The sequence below is a fragment of the Pogona vitticeps genome, chromosome 2, assembly GCF_051106095.1.
Source record: "Pogona vitticeps strain Pit_001003342236 chromosome 2, PviZW2.1, whole genome shotgun sequence".
NCBI lineage: Eukaryota > Metazoa > Chordata > Lepidosauria > Squamata > Agamidae > Pogona > Pogona vitticeps.
Window position 1 is genome coordinate 4,294,708 of NC_135784.1, and position 22,388 is coordinate 4,317,095.

At 43.2% G+C, this 22,388-nt stretch overlaps 2 protein-coding genes across 6 annotated transcripts in view; one reads left to right on the forward strand and one right to left on the reverse strand.

Moving 5' to 3' along the window:
• Nucleotides 1-22,388, forward strand: part of LOC140703825 (uncharacterized) — a 412,915-nt gene that overhangs the window by 249,237 nt on the left and 141,290 nt on the right. The gene's annotated exons all lie outside the window — the stretch shown is intronic.
• The window catches only part of LOC140701297 (uncharacterized), a 78,665-nt gene that overhangs the window by 23,507 nt on the left and 32,770 nt on the right, over nucleotides 1-22,388 (reverse strand). For 2 of the 5 annotated variants that reach the window (XR_013542397.1, XM_072987341.2), the window contains exons 1-2: nucleotides 8,392-8,508; nucleotides 6,886-7,013 (exon numbers count right to left, since the gene is read on the reverse strand). The exons of the other annotated variants lie outside the window; for them this stretch is intronic. The gene's annotated coding sequence lies outside the window, so the exon portion shown is untranslated. Of the gene's footprint in view, nucleotides 1-6,885; nucleotides 7,014-8,391; nucleotides 8,509-22,388 lie in introns of those variants that run through there. 5 annotated transcript variants of the gene reach the window in all.

The window sequence follows — 22,388 nt, forward strand, 5'->3', positions numbered from 1 at the left end:
CTCCCTTGGCTTTGGGCTTATCTGGGACTTCGCAAGTTTACAAATATTACAGTCCAGGTAGTTTTTACATGATTTTACTTTCACACCATTAGCAAAACTTTCCATTTTCTGTACCACTATGAAATTTGCATGCCCCAGCCTTCTATGCAACAGATGGGCACATTGGTTATGAAAGGGTACATTCCTAGCTAAATTTTGTGCCACTTTGTTCTCTTTTAGTACATATAAATTGTTTTCTAGTTTTGCTGTGGCACAAATCTCATTTCCTTTCTTAATTGTACATGTGCTGTCAGCAAACACCACTGTATAGCCTTCTTTATCTAGTTTAGAGACGCTAAGAATGTTACAGTCTATTTTGGGAACTAACAGAACATTTTTAAACTCTTTTTTTTCAAACATGATATATTGTCCCTTCCCCCTTCATGGATTGCTGCCTTGTCGTGGCGAAGGGGCTTGAGTAACTCAGAGAATCTATGAGCTATGCCGTACAGGGACACCCAAGACGGACAGGACATAGTGGAGAGTTCCGACTAAACGCAATCCACCTGGAGTAGGAAATGGCAATGCCACTCCAGAAACAAAAGGCTAAAAGATATGATGCTGGAAGATGGGCCCCTCAGGTCGGAAGGCATCCAACATATTACTGAGGAAGAGCAGAGGACAAGTACAAGTAGCTCGAGAGCTAATGAAGTGGTTGTGCCAAAGCCGAAAGGACGCTCAGCTGTGGACGTGCCTGGAAGTGAAAGGAAAGTCCAATGCTGCAAAGAAAAATACTGCATAGGAACCTGGAATGTAAGATCTATGAACGTTGGGAAGCTGGAAGTTGTCAAACAGGAGATGGCAAGAATAAACATCGACATCCTGGGCATCAGTGAACTAAAATGGACAGGAATGGGCGAATTCAGCTCAGATGATTATCATATCTACTACTGTGGGCAAGAATCCCGTAGAAGGAATGGAGTAGCCTTCATAGTCAACAAAAGAGTGGGAAAAGCTGTAATGGGATACAATCTCAAAAATGATAGAATGATGTCAATACGAATCCAATCTCCCTTTAGCTGTTTCCTGCTCTTTTTCCTGCATTTCGGGGGCTACCAAGGCCTGGTAAGTGACTTTCTTTCATTTATTTTTAAGTTTCTGATCTCCCCCCCCATAGGAACGCATTAATTAGTTTTCAACGCCTTCCTATGGGAAATGCAGATTCGACTTAAGAACTTTTCAACTTACGAACAGACTGTCAGAACGGATTAAGTTCGTAAGTCGAAGGCCCACTGTAGATTTAAAGGCAGTTAAAAAAGGAATTCAAATTGAAGAACCTAGGCCCAATACCAAATCACTTGGGGGTGCAAATTCAGAAACGAGAGTTCAGATATTTAAAAGGAACACTTGACAAGTGTCTAGTCATAAAACCCTCAAATAAATTGAAGTTAAAAGCCTATGTAGACGGGGATTGGGCAAATGATGCAACAGACAGAAAATCAGTGTCTGGGTTTGCAGTAACGTTTGCTGATACTTTAGTGGGATGGAGGTCAAGGAAACAGAGTTCCATTGCCACATCAACAGCTGAAGCAGAATTTGCAGCCTTATCAGAACTTTGCTCAGAAACTGTGTGGCACAAACAGCTAATCACAGATTTATAACTTGTAGTGCATCAGGCCATAAAGGTATATGAAGACAATACCACGTGCATTCATATGGTAACCACTGAGAAGATGTGGAGCAGAAGTAAGCACATTGATATAAAGTATCATAATGTCAGGGAAGCAATAAATGAAAAGGTAATTGAGTTGCAATATTGCGAGAACGAAAGAAATACAGCTGACATTTTGACAAAAACCCCGAGTATACAAAAACATAAGGAAATAACTGAAGAATTGGGTATATGCTCTTCTCAGGCCTATATTAGGAGTGGTGTCAAGGATAATTTCCAGGCCAGAGCAGAACAAAGTGTATTGAGCAGCCATGACAAACAGGTGAGTAGTAATGCTGAGCCATGATGACTCATGAGTGCTGACGCATACCTGATGTAATGTTTAATGTGATTGGCCACAGGCAGATGTGCATAAGTATATATGTGAACCTGTACAGTAGATGTATCTTTCTGCTCTGGGATGAAAGCTATCCTGTTATGCTGCCAGACTGCAATTCTGTATATATCCTGTAAATACACGATAGGTGTTGGGAGAAGCTGCCTGCGTGTGTGTGATTTGGACCGCCTGGACTGGACATTACTCTGCTGATTCTACTGAATTTTCATGATTTTGCACTAACAGATAACTTCATGGATGCTGGACTTCTCCACCCTATGATATGTTGTAATTAGAATTGTGGTTCTTATTATCTGGGGATTATTTGTATGTGTTCTATCTAGACTTTGGCCTTTGTGTGTTGCTTTTCGTTCATCTCCAAGTCCAGGAATGGCTATACAAAGAGAAGCAGATTTAAATTCAGCGCTGTTTAAATTGTCAGAATTTAAAAAGAGAGGATTAATACCTGGATATGGCCGAAAGTAGTTTTATTCCTGGTCTTGAAGTACAACATCTTATTCTACATATTATTTCCTATGTTAATTCTTTCTTGACCTTTGTATAAAGTCAGAGGCCAATATTTCACACCTTCCACCCCCTCACCTTTCAACTACCAGGTGGCCCATTTAGGAATGCTGTCCAGAGGCCAAACACCAGATAGAACCACAGAATCATAGAAAAGTGAAATTGGAAGGGGCTTACAAGGCCATCAAGTCCAACCCCCTGCTCAAGGCAGGAATATAGTCCAAGCAGAACTGCCAGGTGAGCAGCTAGGTTTTTCTTGAATGTCCCCAGGGTTGGAGCACTCCAAAGTAGTCAAAACATAAAACCCAGCAGGGAGACGGAGGCTGACGTCCATACATCTGGGCCTTGCTTGGTAACCTAAATATATTAATAAGACAAGGAAGTTGGAATACACTTTCTTCCAGACAGTGTGGGGGCATCCAACAGGAAGGTCCTCAAGGGGAGGTGGGCACACCCCAACTATCTATCAGGGACCCACTTGTTTGTTTTCCGCACGTTCATACCCAATTAGGTGTAGGATCCAAATATTAAATAGATTTTATCTGATGAGTTTGTAGAACTTTATGACTCCTTGTTTGTTACGGTATAAAGTTCATGTACACTGCCTATAAGAGAAGTCCCAGATGACTTTGCATTGCCTCTTAAATAAAACTGGACTTTGGTTCAGGTGGTTGTGTCTTTTCTGATCTCTTGCTGATGCTAAGATATTAGGTAGCAGGCTTGGTCCGTAACGAAACATTTACAGGGCCAGAGGATGGGACACCTTACTTCAAGAAGGATGCTGACAAATGGGAACATGTTCAGAGGAGGGCAACAAGGACGGTCAGAGGACTGGAAACCAAGCCCTTTAAGGAGGATGTCCACAAACATGGACAAATTTAGAAGAGGGCAACAATAACGGTCACCTTCATGGATTGCTGCCTTGTCGTGGCGAAGGGGCTTGAGTAACTCAGAGAAGCTATGGGCTATGCCGTGCAGGGACACCCAAGACGGACAGGACATAGTGGAGAGTTCCGACTAAACGTAATCCACCTGGAGTAGGAACTGGCAATGCCACTCCAGTATCTTTGCCAAGAATGCCCCATGATCAGAAACAAAAGGCTAAAAGATATGATGCTGGAAGATGGGACCCTCAGGTCGGAAGGCTTCCAACATGCTACTGAGGAAGAGTGGAGGACAAGTACAAGTAGCTCCAGAGCTAATGAAGTGGTTGGGCCAAAGCCGAAAGGACGCTCAGCTGTGGACGCATTTGGAAGTGAAAGGAAAATCCAATGCTACAAAGAAAAATACTGCATAGGAACCTGGAATGTAAGATCTATAAACCTTGGGAAGCTGGAGGTGGTCAAACAGGAGATGGCAAGAATAAACATCGACATCCTGGGCATCAGTGAACTAAAATGGACAGGAATGGGCGAATTCAGCTCAGATGATTATCATATCTACTATTGTGGGCAAGAATCCCGTAGAAGGAATGGAGTAGCCTTCATAGTCAACAAAAGAGTGGGAAAAGCTGTAATGGGATACAATCTCAAAAATGATAGAATGATGTCAATACGAATCCAAGGCAGACCTTTCAACATCACAATAATCCAGGTTTATGCACCAAATACCATTGCTGAGGAGACTGAAATTGAACAATTTTATGAAGATTTACAACACCTTCTAGAACTGACATCAAAGAAAGATGTTCTTCTCATTCTAGGGGACTGGAATGCTAAAGTAGGGAGCCAAGAGATAAAAGGAACAACAGGGAAGTTTGGCCTTGGAGTTCAGAACGAAGCAGGGCAAAGGCTAATAGAGTTTTGTCAAGAGAACAAGATGGTCATCACAAACACTCTTTTCCAACAACACAAGAGGCGACTCTATACATGGAAATCACCAGATGGGCAATATCGAAATCAGATTGACTATATTCTCTGCAGCCAAAGATGGAGAAGCTCTATACAGTCAGCAAAAACAAGACCTGGAGCTGATTGTGGCTCTGATCATCAGCTTCTTATAGCAAAATTCAAGCTTAAACTGAAGAGAGTAGGAAAAACCACTGGGCTCCTCAGGTATAATCTAAACCAAATCCCTTATGAATATACAGTGGAAGTAAAGAACAGATTTAAGGAACTAGATTTGGTGGGCAGAGTGCCTGAAGAACTTTGGATAGAGGCTTGTAACACTGTCCAGGAGGCAGCAACAAAAACCATCCCAAAGAAAAGGAAATGCAAGAAAGCAAAATGGCTGTCCAACGAGGCCTTAGAAATAGCAGAGAGGAGAAGGGAAGCAAAATGCAAGGGAGATAGGGAAAGTTACAGAAAGTTGAATGCAGACTTCCAAAGAATAGCAAGGAGAGACAAGAGGGCCTTCTTAAATGAACAATGCAAAGAAATAGAGGAAAATAACAGGAAAGGAAAAACCAGAGATCTGTTCAGTAAAAATGGAGATATTAGAGGAACATTTTGCGCAAAGATGAACATGATAAAGGACAAAAATGGGAGGGACCTAACAGAAGCAGAAGACATCAAAAAGAGGTGGCAAGTATACACAGAGGAATTATATCAGAAAGATGCGGATATCCTGGACAACCCAGAAAATGTAGTTGCTGACCTTGAGCCAGACATCCTGGAGAATGAAGTCAAGTCGGCCTTAGAAAGCATGGCTAACAACAAGGCCTGTGGAGGTGATGACATTCCAGTTGAACTATTTAAAATCTTGAAAGATGATGCTGTTAAGGTGCTACATTCTATTTGCCAGCAAGTTTGGAAAACTCAACAGTGGCCAGAGAACTGGAAAAGATCAGTCTACATCCCAATCCCAAAGAAAGGCAGTGCCAAAGAATGCTCCAACTACCACACAATTGCACTCATTTCACACGCTAGCAAGGTTATGCTCAAAATCCTGCAAGGTAGGCTTCAGCAGTATGTGGACCGAGAACTCCCAGAAGTACAAGCTGGATTTCTAAGGGGCAGAAGAACTAGACACCAAATTGCTAACATGCGCTGGATTATGGAGAAAGCCAGAGAGTTCCAGAAAAATATCTACTTCTGCTTCATTGACTATGCAAAAGCCTTTGTCTGTGTGGACCACAGCAAACTATGGCAAGTCCTTAAAGAAATGGGAGTGCCTGATCACCTTGTCTGTCTCCTGAGAAACCTATATGTGGGACAGGAAGCAACAGTTAGAACTGGATATGGAACAACTGGTTCAAAATTGGGAAAGGAGTACGACAAGGCTGTATATTGTCTCCCTGCTTATTCAACTTATATGCAGAATACATCATGCGGAAGGCTGGACTGGAGGAATCCCAAGCCGGAATTAAGATTGCCGGAAGAAATATCAACAACCTCCGATATGCAGATGACACCACTCTGATGGCAGAAAGTGAGGAGGAATTAAAGAACCTTGTAATGAGGGTGAAAGAGGAGAGTGCAAAAAACTGTCTGAAACTCAACATCAAAAAAACTAAGATCATGGCCACTGGTCCCATCACCTCCTGGCAAATAGAAGGGGAAGATATGGAGGCAGTGACAGATTTTATTTTCCTGGGCTCCATGATCACTGCAGATGGAGACAGCAGCCACGAAATTAAAAGATGCCTGCTTCTTGGGAGGAATGTGATGACAAATCTTGACAGCATCTTAAAAAGCAGAGACATCACCTTGCCAACAAAAGTCCGAATAGTCAAAGCTATGGTTTTTCCTGATGTGATGTATGGAAGTGAGAGCTGGACCATAAAGAAAGCAGACTGCCAAAGAATTGATGCCTTTGAATTGTGGTGCTGGAGGAGACTCTTGAGAATCCCCTGGACTGCAAGGAGAACAAACCTATCAATTCTAAAGGAAATCAACCCTGAATGCTCACTTGAAGGACAGATCCTGAAGCTGAGGCTCCAGTACTTTGGCCATCTCATGAGAAGAAAGACTCCCTGGAAAAGACCCTGATGTTGGGAAAGCCTGATGGCAAGAGGAGAAGGGGACGACCGAGGATGAGATGGCTGGACGGTGTCTGCGAAGCAACCAACATGAATTTGACACAACTCCGGGAGGCAGTAGAAGATAGGAGGGCCGGGCGTGCTCTGGTCCATGGGGTCACAAAGAGTCGGACACAGCTAAACGACTAAAGGAACGAACGAACAATAACGGTCCAAGGACTAGAAATCAAACCTGAAACCACCATCCTTCAGATTTAATTTGGTTTTGATTCCAGCCTTGTGGTGGGGATTCAGCATGAAGTCGATCTAGGCTACTTCTCAGTTTGTTATTCTATTAAACAGCTGCATCTTGACAGGAAGTCACAAGAAACCTCCTCCATACTCTCTATTTCCCAGGGGGCCAAAAACCCTTACCTGGAGAGACCTTCTTGTTTTCCAGAAATCTCAAGGACACCCACCGGCGGAGCTCTCTGGCCTGGTTGCAGAAGATCCCGTTTCCCCTCGACGAAATAAGAAGTGAGCTCCTGAGAGAACACCAGTAACTGAAAGGGGAAACCACAAGAAAAAGGGTCAAAAACATTCTCCGCTCTGCAGGCCGGGACAGAAGAGGCAGAGGGTCCACACCCCCAATTCAGAAAGGGGAACTGGCAAGCCCAGAAAGCACTTCCTCGACTTAAAAAAGAAAAGAAACCCGATTCGATTCATGGCATCCCATTGCAGTTGAAATCTAGGGTTTCACAGGGAAGAATCCAGGGCGTGTTGTTGTTCTGCCTCTTGAGGAGAATTTAGGAAGGAGAAGCTCTATCCGGTTTTCCTGGTGTTGCTTCACAGAGTCTGCTCCCAGTTGGTGGGGAGCGATAAAAGGGGGGGGGCTGATTAAATGGATTTCTGTTCCCCTCTCAATTTTTTGGCCCTTCCCTCTCCTGGATCCCCCCCCCCCAGAAGAGCCACGGAAGGAAAAAAAATCATGAACCATTGGAAAAGTACATTCTGTGTTTTGTGTGTGTGTGTGTTTGTGTGTCTGTGGGAGTTTGCCTGCCTTGGTCCCCTCCCTTCCACCCCATTGACCCCCGACTTTTTCTGCCCAGCCTGCTTTCTGCCTCCCTGCCCATCTCTCTCTCTCTGTCCCCCCCCCTCACCTGCGGGGATCCCTTTGTGAAGGGATGAAGAAAGACGCGGAGACAGGGATGAGGAAAGAATTGTCTGCTCTCGGTGGTGCGAGAGGTTTATTTATAATCCACTCAGATAGCGCGTAAGACAATCACTAGTTGAACTCTGCCGCAGTGCTGTTAATGATCAGTTAACTTAGATGCTGTTAATAATCCACTTGACTTAGACTAAGGTAGTGTAAGATAATCACGGGCCTGCTTCACGGAGTATGAATGTCTGGCTCGTGAATCAGGGGTTATGTAGTCCTGCCGCCACATGGTTTGCCAATATTTTGGCAACCCTACACTCACCTTCCTCTTCCTCCTGCCGAGGGCCCCTTTCATTCCCCTTCAGGGGGGGTTCCAGCCTTAAAAGCCCCTTTTCCCACTTTTCCAGAAGGGGCGAGTCTGGACTTTGGGGGGAACCCCGGGTGGGAGGGGGAGAGGGAGGAGGTCTCCACAAAGGGAAACCCAGGTCGAGCCCCCCCCCAGGCACACACCAAGCGGACACACACATAAATTTCCCAACCTCCGCACCCCCCCTCCCCCAGTATTCCCAAAGAGGAGACTCGGAAGGAAAAGGAGTGCAATTTCGGAGACCAGAAAAGGGGAGGAAGGGGTGTGTGTCATTTTTGCAATCCGGGTGGAAGCCCCCTTCCCCCCCTCCTGTCCTCCCTGGGGGGGGGATTGGAAAAGGAAATTGGCTTCCCTTTTTTGAACTCCGTCCCCGCAATGTTTTGCAAAACCCACCCCCCACCCCCGCATGGATTACCTCCTTGCAGGTCCCAAGGCGGGAAACTCCCGAGGAGACCCCTTGAGAAGCGCCCTCCCCGGAGACCATAGAGACGGGAGGAGACAGACGCGCCCTCCCACCGCTTCCGGTTTGGAGAAAGGCGGAAAAAAGGGGAGGAGCTCATTCTCTCCTCTTTCGTAGCTCTAGGTTCCCCCCTCCAACCCAAAGGGATTCATGAATGAAGAGAGGGGAGCGGAGGAGAAGGGAGGAACCTGCAGAAAGGAAAGGGAGGGGGGTCTCTCTGTGTGGGGGGGGGGGTTATAAGGAAGAGCCCCCCCTCAATCCCCGATCTTCATGTCAGGGGGAGAGATTCACTCTCTAGAGGAGCTCCGAGCAGTGGCGCATCTCTCTATTCCTCTTTCGTAGCTCTAGGTTCCCCCTCTCGTCTCTTTCCTCCGAGGTGGGTGTAGAAGGGAGGGTCACGTGATTCCCCCCTCCTGCCCGCACAGCCCCTCCCCCCTCCCTTGTTCTCCAACTTAGAACTCTTTGGATCCTTTTCTCCTTTAACACAAGGACCCACCCGACCTTTTGCCACCCAGAGCGAGCAAGATCTTCTTCTATAAGGAGGCCTTTGGGTATAAAAAGGAAGGGTTGCGTGTATGTGTGTGTGTGTTTTTTAAATGGTTTGCTTTTTCCGGGTCGGCAAAAGGATGAGATTTTTTGGAGGTTTGGTTAGTGTGCCTATGTTGTGTGTTTTCTTTCTTTCTTTCTTTCTTTCTTTCTTTCTTTCTTTCTTTCTTTCTTTCTTTCTTTCCATAAGGGGACCAAAGGCAGCTGGCAGCTGGCAAAACTAGAAGAAATTTTTTTAAAAAACTTTAAGAAGTGAAACTTAAAAAAAAACTACATACAAATTAAAATGAAATAATTGAAAGCAGGTAAACATTAACAACTGCCTTGCATTTTAAAAAAATTCTTGGCTCTGGATAGTTCTGGCACACCAGGGGAGGGGAGAAATCTGCCTTCTTTTCACCTGGCTGGGAGATATATTTCTTTCTTTGGGTTGCTCCAGAGCCCTAGCTTCTTTGAGTCCTTTTAAGGAGAAAGGCAGGGGAAAGCGCTTTTTAACAATTAAATAAATTCTCCCTGCCCCTCCCATTGCACACCACTGGGAAACCTAACTGCCGATATCGAGGTCACAGGTTCCACTGTCATACTGCTCGAAGAGAACAAAAGAGTGATAGTAGTTTGAATCCATCTTTTGATTTAGTGACAGAAAAAAAGTGATTCAAGAACTCCAGAATGCCCAGAGAGATTTGGTAAAGTTCCAAGTCAAGTTATATAGAGAAACATTAAAACAGCCTCATAATAGACATAAGCAGAGGGTGGTACCCAATAAATACAGGGAAAGATTTTGAATATGGCTCACAGTAGTGCATTTGGAGGACGACTAGGAATAGCTAGAAAAACTCAGAAAGTAACACAAATTTTTATTGGCAAAGATTTTTAATCAAAGAACCCGATTTCATAAGGCATGTGCCGCATGCCAGTGATTGGAAGTTGGGAGAGACCCATCAGCAAGCCAATTTTAAACACGAGGGGTTGATATTGTGGGTCCCTCCCAATTTACCATGATGGGAGGAATATGAGTACCCTATATTTAAGCCAGAAGAAGTGAATTTTGATAAGTCATAAACACAAATATAGAAAAAAGAAGTTATTAATTAATTTATTTTATTTATATCTTGCCTATCTGGTCTTGCGACCACTCTAGGCGGCTTACAAACACATGGAACAAAAAGTAAATATAGCAAAAAAGGAATTATCCCTCATCATCCTCCATATTCCATTGACCAAGACGTTGCGGGAAGGGGATGCTCAAGCGCGTGGCAGTATTGGAGCGGAGGGCAGCGGGAACCATCATCATCATGGTTGTTGTGGGTTTTTCAGGCTCTTTGGCCGTGTTCTGAAGATTGTTCTTCTGGACATTTCGCCAATCTCTGTGGCCGGAATCTTCAGAGGACTGGAGTAGGAACTATGTCCATGCTCTGTCCAACAACCATTAGATCCCGGCCGTGAAAGCCTTCACAAATACATCATCATCATCATCACCCTGGAGACCTCGCCATCCGGGACCCTGACAAAATGCCTCCAGGAATCTGGCCCCCTAAAGGTGGCCCAGATGGAACATGGCTTGGCTCAATCCAGAACGTCCTTGCGCGGAGAATGATCTGAGCGAGCGACACTTGTGAGATCCCCCACCCCAGTTCCTGCAGCCCCTCCTGTCCCTCCCCCAAGATGTTTCATAGCACCACAACCACCACCACTGTTGCCTCTCTGTATTTCAACCCCCACTCCCCACCCATCTGTTCTCACTGTGCGCGGACGCGCGCACACGCACACACACCATGCCTGGACTGCAACCCACGGAAGCTCACCTGGAAACGGTCAATCTCTCCCTGTGACAAGAAGATCGGGGATAGGGGGGCTGGCCTCTACCTTATAACCCCCCCCCACAGAGAGAGAGAGAGAGAGAGAGACCCCCTCCCTTTCCTTTCTACAGGTTCCTCCCTTCTCCACTTTATTCATGAAACCCTTTGGGTTGGAGGGGGGGAACCTAGAACTACAAAAGAGGAGAGAAGGTGCTCCTCCCTTTTTTTTGCCTTTCTCCAAACTGGAAGCGGTGGGAGGCCCAGTCTGTCTCCTCCCACCTCTATGGTCTCCAGGGAGGGCACGTGCCAAAGGGTCTCCTCGGGAGTTTCCCACCTCGGGACGTGCAAGGAGGTGAGTCATGCGGGGTGGTGGTGGTGGATGGATTGCAAAATATTGCGGGGGGGCAATTTCCTCTTCCACCACCCCCGGGAGGACGGGGGAAGGGGGGTTCTTGGGGAGGGTCAATGGGGAGGAAGTGGGGAGGGGGCCAAGGCAGGCAACCTCCCAGAGACACACAAACACACACACACACAAAACACAGAATGTACTTTTCCAATGGTTCATGATTTTTTCCTTCCGTGGCTCTTCTGGGGGGGATCCAGGAGAGGGGAGGGCAAAAAAATTGAGGGGAACAGAAATCCACTTAATCAGCCCCCCCTTTTATCGCTCCCCACCAACTGGGAGCAGCCTCTGTGAAGCAACACCAGGGAACCCGGATAGAGCTTCTCCTTCCTAAATTCTCCTCAAGAGGCAGAACAACAACACGCCCTGGATTCTTCCCTGTGAAGCCCTAGATTTCAACATTTTGTGCAAAGATGGACATGGTAAAGGACAAAAATGGGAGGGACCTAACAGAAGCAGAAGACATCAAGAAGAGCTGGCAAGAATACACAGAGGAATTATATCAGAAAGATTTGGATATCCCGTACAACCCAGACGATGTTGTTGCTGACCTTGAGCCAGATATCCTGGAGAGCGAAGTCAAGTGGGCCTTAGAAAGCATGGCTAAGAAGAAGGCCAGTGGAGGTGATGGCATTCCAGTTGAACTATTTAAAATCTTAAAAGATGATGCTGTTAATGTGCTACATTGAATATGCAAGCAAGTTTGGAAAACTCAACAGTGGCCAGAGGAGTGGAAAAGGTCAGTCTACATCCCAATCCCAAAGAAAGGCAGTGCCAAAGAATGCTCCAACTACCGTACAATTGCACTCATTTCACACGCTAGCAAGGTTATGTTCAAAATCCTCCAAGGTAGGCTTCAGCAGTATGTGGACCGAGAACTCCCAGAAGTACAAGCTGGATTCTGAAGGGGCAGAGGCACTCGAGACCAAATTGCTAACATGCGCTGGATTATGGAGAAAGCCAGAGAGTTCCAGAAAAGCATCTAGTTCTGCTTCATTGACTATGCAAAAGCCTTTGACTGTGTGGACGATAGCGAACTATGGCAAGTCCTTAAAGAAATCGGAGTCCCTGATCACCTTATCTATCTCCTGAGAAATCTATACGAGGGACAGGAAGCAACAGTTATGGAACAACTGATGGGTTCAAAATTGGGAAAGGAGTACGACAAGGCTGTATATTGTCCCCCTGCTTATTTAACTTTTATGCAGAATATATCATGCGAAAGACAGGACTGGAGGAAAAGAAATGTCAACCACTTCCGATACGCAGATGATACCACTCTGATGGCAGAAATTGAAGAGGTATTAAGGAACCTTGTAATGATGGCGAAAGAAGAGAATGCAAAAAATGGTGTGAAACTCAACTTCAAAAAAACTAAGATCATGGCCACTGGTCCCATCATTCATAGGCATCCTTCAGTCTCGAGAGACTATGGTAACATGCTCTGAATCAAGGAGTGTCCTCTCCAGAGCATGAAGCCCGGGTAAGGTAATATGGACGATAGGCTGTTACCCAAGCAGCAGATCCCCCCTCTCCACATTGCTGAAATGGTCCAATGGAAAGGCAAGAGCCAATACAACTGGTTCCAGCAATGTCGCAGGAGTTGGCAGAACGACACATGCTGCCTTCGGGACTCCAGCTCCGGTCCCATCACCTCCTGGGAAATAGAAGAGGAATATATGGAGGCAGTGACAGATTTTACTTTCTTGGGCTCCATGATCACTGCAGATGGGGAAAGCAGCCACGAAATTAAAAGACGCCTGCTTCTTGGGAGGAAAGCGATGACAAAGCTATGGTTTTTCCTGTAGTGATGTATGGAAGTGAGAGGTGGACCATAAAGAAAGCTGACCACCGAAGAATTGATGCCTTTGAATTGTGGTGCTGGAGGAGGTTCTTCAGAGTCCCCTGGACAGTAAGGAGAACAAACTTATCCGTTCTAAAGGAAATCAACCGTGAGTGCTCACTGGAAGGACAGATCCTGAAGCTGAGGCTCCAATACTGTGGCCATCTCATGAGAAGACTCCCTGGAAAAGACCCTGATGTTAGGAAAATGTGAAGGCAAGAGGAGAAGGGGACGACAGAGGATGAGATGGTTGGACAGAAGATGAGATGGTTGGAGAGTGTCATCGAAGCAACCAATATGAATTTGACACAACTCCGGGTGGCAGTGGAAGATAGGAGGGCCTGGCGTGCTCTGGTCCATGGGGTCACAAATAGTCTTACACGACTGAATGACTAAACGACGATGACCCCCAATAGAATAAAAAATATTAGAACCTATTTTCCCTCTTTTCATCTTAAATTCTGTAGTCAATTTATCATTTAATGCAGTTTCCCATACTTCACTATACCTATCTTCTAATTTAATATCATTTTTGTCTTTCCAAAACCTAGCTATTAATTTTCTAGCAGTTGTCATAAAGTTCATTGATTCCTTCGAGTAATAATCCAAATCTACATTGTCAAAAATTGACAATAAAGCAATTTTAGCATTAAATTCAATATCTTTTCCAAATATATCACACATTTCCTTAAATATTAGTTTCCAAAATTTCTTAACATTTTTTGCAATCCCACCACATATGATAATACATACCAATTTCCTCATCACATTTCCAACAAGCTTTAGGGTATGCTGAATTTATTATATTTAATTTTACAGGAGTCAAATACCATCTGTAACAGGCAGCCCTGACCTCACCTGTCCATCACAGCAGGGCAGTGAATCATCAGCCAATGGGGTGACGGAGGGCGGTGCTGAAAATTGCTATTGGTTAAGTGAGCAAATTTTTAAAATGTTGTCTCTGATTGTTAAGAATATGCATTAAGGAACTTTGGAAATGGTAAAGTATATAAGTGTACAGTGTAATGCAGTTAAGAGGTATATTTAAGGTTTATGCAATAGTTTGATAAATGTAATGTGGTTTTATTGATATGATGTATTGTTGTTTTGCTTTGTGTTCATGAGAGGAAAGCACTTTAGCTTTTCCCCCATGAAACAACTTATTAAAGGGGGAGGTAATGTAACAGGCAGCCCTGACCTCACCTGTCCATCACAGCTGGGCAGTGGATCATCAGCCAATGGGGTGACGGAGGTGGTGCTGAGGGGGGAGGAGCTGAATTATATAAGGGTGTGTACAGCTGGAGGAAAGGAGGAGAGGAGAGAGAGAGAACAAGAGAGAGGTTTTGTTTTGAGGCCTGTGAGCCTAGGTAGTCAAGTGAGGGAAAGTCTGTGGTTGATTAAATAAGAAACAGTGATTGACAACTTGATTAGCTACCTGTGATTTTCATATTTTGTTTTGGTAAATCAATAAACCAGTTTTGTTTTGGAAAGAAACCTTTGTCCTCCTTAAATAGAGATCATATTTGGTGGCAGCAGTGTGAAGAGTTGTGGTGGGCACTCTGAGGTGGCAGTGACGTCAGAGTGGCCTGCTACACCATCTTAAACAGATTTTTTTTAAAAAAATTCCTTTATTCTTATCGACATTAATCTTAAAACTCTCATCCTCCACATTTCTATCCAATCCTGTTTTAATTTGTCTTTAAATCATTTTCCCAAATTAATTTCAAACCTTCTGTTCCCCATTCTTTTTCATTTTGTTCCAAAATTATGTTATATATTCTACTTACTACTCCCTTCATCATTCGATCTTTCTGCATATCTTCATGTGATGACAGAAATTGTTCGTACTTAGTACATTATCTACATTTACCATTAGTTTACAACCAATCTTTTGTTCAAGTATCTAACTGAATAAAATTGTACCATGATAGTTTATTGGTTTGAAATTTAACCATAATCAACTCCTTTGATCTCATTTTACTCATCCAGTCCTTTAGTCTTGCAACACTTTTGTCCTTAAACAATTCTACTAAACCCTTTAAATTTGTAGGAAAACTTTCTATTTCAGTCACTAATTTTAATGGTGAAGTTGCGGGACATAGCTTCTCTTTATATTTATTCCATATAAACATATTAAAACTATATTTATTAACCAACATTTCCTGTTCCTGTGTATTATGATTAAACATCATTATTTGTGATTTCTGCCAATTAAAAATTAATCCTGTTATTTTCCCAAATTTTTCTAAATGCTTTTTAATATTGTCCATACTCTCTAATGGATTTTTAATAGTTAATAATGAATAATCAGCAAACAGATTAATCTTAATTGTATCCATTTTTCCCAGTCCTTTAATTGATTCATCATTTCTTATTGCATTAGCTAACAATTCTATAACCATACAAAACAATATTGGTGAAAGTGGACAGCCTTGTCTTGTACCTCAGCCTAGAAAAATCAGTTCTGTTAAACCATCATTAACTATTACAGTGGTGCCTCACTTAGCGATGTTAATCAGTGCAGAAAAAATCCCTGCTAAGCGATAACATCGCTAAGCAAAAATAAAAAGCCCACAGAAATGCATTAAAACGTGATTAATGCGTTCCTATGGGCTAAAATCTCACGTTTAAGTGAAGATCCTCCATAGGGGTGGCCATTTTCGGTGCCTCTTAAGCAAGGAAACACAGTGGGTGGCCATTTTGTTTACCCAGCGGCCATTTGAAACCACCGATCAGCTGGCCGAAAATGAAGGCTTTGCGATGATCGCTTCCCTGTGATCATCGCAAAGCGACATTTCCCCATAGGGACCATCGCAAAGCGATTTCATCGCTATACGGAGCAATTGCTATGTGAGGCACCACTGTACTTCTGAAGTATTATCTGAATATAATTGCTCTATAACCCCTCTAAATTTCTTGCCAAATCCCCAACCCCTTATAAGAAGTTTTAATGTTGGCCATTCAACACAATCAGAAGCTTTAAATATGTCTAATGATAAAACTATTACTTTTGTTTTTTCCTTTCTGTTTCATATATAATATTTAGAACTCGTCTAATTAAATTATCCATTTGTCTACCCTTAAAAAAACCACACTGGTCTTCTTTAATATAATCTGCTATAAATCTATTTAATCTATTTGCTAATATAGCTGTAAAAATCTTAGCATCTTGGTGTATTAGAGATATGGGTCTGTAAGATCCTGGATCTGTTTGATCCTTATTGGGTTTTAGAATAAGGATTGTTAATGAATGCTTCCAAGAAGCAGGTATTGTCTCTCCTTCCATTATTTTATTGTAAAACATTTTTAACTTAGGTATCAGAATAGAACTAAAATGCTTGTAATATTCTGGTCCCAATCCATCAGGGCCTGGTGTTTACCATTTTTCAACTTATTGATAACTTCAGCAATTTCTTGTTCATTAATCTCTTCTTCTAGTATTCTTTTATCATCTTCCAATAATTTAATTTTAAAATTCTCTTTTATATAATTTTCTATATTTTCTTTATTTACATTATTTCTTTTATATAATATCTAAAAATTTTCATGAAAAATCTTCAATTTATCTTTCATTATATTACAATTCTTACCTGTTCTGTCTTTAACTGTCCCTATTGAATTTTTTACTCTTTTATTTTTACACATTCTAGCTAATAATTTTGAATTTTTATTTGTAAATTCAAAAAAATGTCTCTTTAAATACATCAAATCTTTCTGGACCCTCTCTGTTTCTAAGTTATCTAATTCCTTTGTCTTAGCCTGAATTTCTACCAAAATTCTTCTATTTCTAAAAAAAATATATTTTTTCTAAATTTTTCAGGTCTTCCAATTTTTTCACATTTCACCAATTCTAACACAGATGTCTCTTACGAGCCTCGTAAGCTCCTCCATTGCTGTTCATTTATCTTCTTTATCTTCTTCAATTGGCACCCTCGTTAATCTATCTAGACTGTGGTCTGAGGGGGCTTTGGCAGATTTATTTCTTCTCCTTGACATAGAGAGGTCTGATTAAGAATAATAATTGTTGTTACAGGCTTTTCATTAGGAGCCGCACAGTTAGAAAAAATCCAGAAGCTTAGCAAGCGAAAAATGAAAGTAATTTCCAATTTATAAAAACAACACCGTCTTTAGAGAACTTAATTAACTCTACACGTTTGCTATCTTTCCCTTAAAGGTTTTATACAAAAAGAACTAGTTATCTAGAACAATAAATGCATTTTAAAAGCTTTTTACCGTCTGGACGGTACGGAGAATCAACTCCTAGCTGGTCACTCCCCCGAGCAGAAGTGACGTCTCGAGAGCCTCCTTCTCAAACTGGGAGGAGGTAAGAAGTGGGTTACGCCAGGGGGTCTGTCCTGGGCTCTGTGCACTTCAAACTTTTTATTAATGATCAGGATCAGGAGGTGCTGGGAATTTTAATCACATCTGCAGATGGAATAGCTAATACTCTGGAAGACTGAAACCAAATGGAAAAATAATCTACCGTGTTTTCCTGAAAATAAGATAGGGTCTTACAGTATATTAATTTTGGCTTTAAAAAAGCATTAGGACTTATTTTCAGGGGATGCTTTATTTTTTTCAAGAACAACAATCTACATTTATTCAATTACCGTTATTTATATTATTTATTTATTATTAATTTATTCCCATTCTCCTTCCCCTTCTTTAAATATACCTGGTGCCGCCTCCTCCAGAGGGGCCTCCGCCGCTGCCAGGAGGCGCCACGGTGGTGGCTCGGGTTCCTCCGGTGGCGGTGCCTGGGCCGAGGTTCCCGTTGGGGCTGGCGGGCCCCGGGTTGGTTTTGCGGGAAGCAACAGCAGCAGTAAAGGGGGAGGCATCGATGTAGAAGGGGTTCCGAAGCTGGCAAGCCCAGTTGAGGAAAGGACAGCAGCTGCTACAACACATGGCCCTGCCAGCAGCACCGAAGAGGGAGCCAAAGAAGGAGGGTTAAAAAAGTTATGACAGGAGAAAGAGGGGAGGGGGGAGATAAACGCAGGGCAGGGGCTACCTGGCTGGCAGGAGCCAGAAGGAAATTGACCCCCCTACCAACCTAGTACTTTATTGGCCTCACCTGGGCACATTCTGAGAGGGAACGCGCGCACTGCAGAGGACAATCCCAAAGAGACATTGGGAACGAAGGAGTCAAAGAGCAGCTCCTTCCTCCCTGGGTGCCCAGCCCTTCTGTGAGTGAGGAAAGGAGGAGAGGAGGGGAAGAAGTTTTGAGTCTCTCTCAAGGGCCCGGGAGGGGTTCCAGAGAGTCCCTGGTGGAGGGCGGGGTTTTACTTAACTGGGGCTTATTTTCAGGGTAGGGCTTATATTACAATAATCTTGAAAAATCATACTAGAACTTATTTTCAGGGCAGGGCTTACTATCAGGGGAATATGGTAGCAGTTTCATTTGAGCAGTGGGTTTCCCCTTTGTATGAGATCTTGGATGAATAGAAAGATGGCTGCTTTTCTTAAAGGTCCTTCTATGTCCCATGCATTTCCATCGCCTCTCCCTGTATGATGTCTTTGATATCTACAAATTTCGTTAGGATACCTGCCTCCACAGGAATCCTACGGAAATTTACAGACCTCCCAGGCAAGGAGGAGATTCCATGATTCATCAGTGCTGATATGATTGCAGAAAAAGGGTGATTTCCACAATGAAACCAGACTGTGGGGGGTTGGTATTCTCAGAAGTCTGGAGATGTGTGGTTTCCCTTGTGGGTTCCAAAAAAGACAACTGACCCACCAGGGTCCTGCCAAAAGCCATCTCCAAGGAGCTGGTCCATCTCTCCCTTTCTCTCTTTCGCTAGCTTGCCTCTCTCTTCCCTCATCTTTCTGCCCCACTCATTTCTCTTTCTCTCCCCAATAGGAGGGTTTCTCAGGTCTTACTTCTACTTTCCGCTTCTTCATGAGGGATCATCAATTTTTCCCACTGTTTGGTCTAGGGATTCTCCATTTATATCCACTTCCAGCCTTCAAATAATATCCTCTCCTTTTGCCCTCCTGTGTCTCCAGCTTCTGCTGTCCCTTCTTGATTTATCCTCCCGATATATTTCTCTTCCCTCTTCGACTTATTCTTTTTCCTCCTTCACCTCCACCGCTCCTAATGTTGATCCTCCCTTCCCCTGACTCAAAATTCCATCTTAGACACCCCTGGCTCTCGACTCTCCCATCCCTTCACTGCACTGAAACTTTCATTCTTCACCCAGACCTATCTCTATCTTCCTGGTTTTCTTCTCATCTGATATCTCTCATTCCGTTCTCCCCACGAATCTGTTGCTTCTCTGATGGGTCATATGTTCTTTCTCTGGGGCTTTATGAGCTTCTCCGTCCTCTCCTCAGGAAAGGACGGCACTCCAGTCGGGAAGAGTTCATCCTGACCTTCTCCCTCACAAAGAAAATCCATGACAAGGTGTTAGAAGCTCATCTGGGTATCTCATAAGGAGTCTTTTCATTGTTGCAATGATTCCAGGCAATTCCAAACTTGTTAAATCTCTACAAGTTCTTTTATTTACATAATTTCTAGGTTCCATACTTAAATATACTAAATCCAAAAAAACTATAGGTACAGATCTTCAAATCCAAAACCCTCCAATTATGTAAAAACTGTAGGCTTAAAATACGTCCTTGCACCTTGTAAAAAGATGCAGCTATTTAAAATTAGGTTATAGACATATTTTAAGACATTTGAATCATGAATACAAACACATTGAAACACCAGAGCTCATAATCTAGAAAGACAGAGAATACATCTTCAGAACACTTCAAAGTTTCTAGGAATACAATGATAAAGAGCAAAAAAAACCTTACAATTTTCAATGAAGACATGCAAAAGTATTTAAACTATAAAAATAAATATATACAAAGTCAAAAGCATGATTTCGTTCTAAGCGGGTTGTTAACACACAGAACATGTTCTTCTCACCCAGCCCTATGTAAAATCCATTGCTGGCTGTCACTGCCACACGGTTATCTTTCCTCTTTTCTAAGGAATTTCACCCTACATCAGTTCCATCGTCTGTTGCTGTACTCCATGAAAACATATTCTGTGTGGTTCTCCATTCCTTTCTAATAACTCTCTCTCTCTCTCTCTCTCTCTCTCTCTCTCTCTCTCTCTCTCTGTGTGTGTGTGTGTGTGTGTGTTTGTATCCCTTTGTCTATTTATATCCCTTTGTTCTTAATCTGTCAGCAAAACAATATCTTCCTGAGGCTTGGGTTTCCTAGCCTCTGAGAAGCTCAAATGTTGAAAATCAAAGGATTTGATCAACTCTGACCCAGTGCAGTCCAGGCCCTGAAGAGACCAGAGCTTGAAAAACTCAAAGTATTTCAGCTCCCTTTGAACAATACCTACAACCAGTATACTCTCGATACAAAAGCACAGAAATGTCTAGTTGTTCATTAAAATACAGGATATATATTAATTGGTTGCCTCTTCAAAACTCAATTACTATGTACAAGGGCAAAGCCTTCTAAAATAAAAGACACCTTTTGTCTCTTTGCTGTGTGTGTGTGTTTAGTCGTTTAGTCATGCCCGACTCTCCGTGACCCCATGGACCAGAGCACGCCAGGCCCTCCTATCTTCCACTGCCTCCCGGGGTTGTGTCAAATTCATGTTGGTTGCTTCGCACTGTCTAGCCATCTCATCCTCGGTCGTCCCCTTCTCCTCTTGCCGTCACACCTTCCTAACATCAAGGTTTTTTCCAAGGACTCTTTTCTTCTCATGAGATGGCCAAAGTACTGGAGCCTCAGCTTCAGGATCTGTCCTTCCAGTGAGCACTCAGGGTTGATTTCCTTTAGAATGGATAGGTTTGTTCTCCTTGCAGTCCAGGGGATTCTCAAGAGCCTCCTCCAGCACCACAATTCAAAGGCATCAATTTTTCGGCAGTCTGCTTTCTTTATGGTCCAGCTCTCACTTCCATACATCACAACAGGAAAAACCATAGCTTTGACTATTCGGACTTTTGATGGCAATGTGATGTCTCTGCTTTTCAAGATGCTGTCAAGATTTGTCATCGCTTTCCTCCCAAGAAGAAGGCGTCTTTTAATTTCGGGGCTGCTGTCTCCATCTGCAGTGATCATGGAGCCCAGGAAAATAAAATCTGTCACTGCTTCCATGTCTTCCCCTTCTATTTGCCAGGAGGTGATGGGACCAGTGGGCATTATCTTAGTTTTTTTGATGTTGAGTTTCAGACTGTTTTTTGCACTCTCCTCTTTCACTCTCATTACAAGGTGCTTTAATTCCTCCTCACTTTCTGCCATCAGAGTGGTATCATCTGCATATCGGAGGTTGTTGATATTTCTTCCGGCAATCTTAATTCCGGTTTGGGTTTCATCCAGTCCAGCCTTCCGCATGATGTATTCTGCATATACGTTAAATAAGCTGGGGGACAATATACAGCCTTGTCGTACTCCTTTCCCAATTTTGAACCAATCAGTGATTCCATGACCAGTTCTAACTGTTGCTTCCTGTCCCACATATAGGATTCTCAGGAGACAGATAAGGTGGCCAGGCACTCCCATTTCTTTAAGAACTTGCCATAGTTTGCTGTGGTCAACACAGTCAAAGGCTTTTGCATAGTCAATGAAGCAGAAGTAGTTATTTTTCTGGAACTCTCTGGCTTTCTCCATAATCCAGCGCAAGTTACCAATTTGGTCTCTAGTTCCTCTGCCTCTTTGGAATCTAGCTTGTACTTCTGGGAGTTCTCGGTCCACATACTGCTGAAGCCTACCTTGGAGGATTTTGAGCATAACCTTGCTAGCGTGTGAAATGAGTGCAATTGTACGGTAGTTGGAGCATTCTTTGGCACTGCCTTTCTTTGGGATTGGGATGTATACTGATCTTTTCCAATCCTCTGGCCACTGTTGGGTTTTCCAAACTTGCTGGCATATTTAATGTAGTACCTTAACAGCATCATCTTTCAAGATTTTAAATAGTCTCTTTGCTACTTGCTCATATTTCATCAGTTAGGCTTAGAACATCCGTCTTTTTTCAATTTACACTAATTCTGTAAACTAACAGTGGAAACTAGCACAAAACTGAACAAGCTACTTACGCCTTGTTAACTTATTAGTAGATTTTGTACCAAAACAAGGGGTTGCCATGTAAACTATATAACCAGCTATTTTTCTAAAAGCTTTCACTCCTAATGCATTATGGGGCTTGTCCATGGGGCTTCTACTACACACTTCTGAGGCCTAAAGGACCTCCCTGAGGCACTAAATGTGGTAGTTTTGCACCCATACTGACTCCCTGACCCACGATCCTTATCTCTTTAGGTAGAGGTCATCATACCAATGATAAGTAAGGCTATGGGTCTATATGAGGTTTTCCACAGTGAATGAATTAATATGATCTGATATGAACAAACAT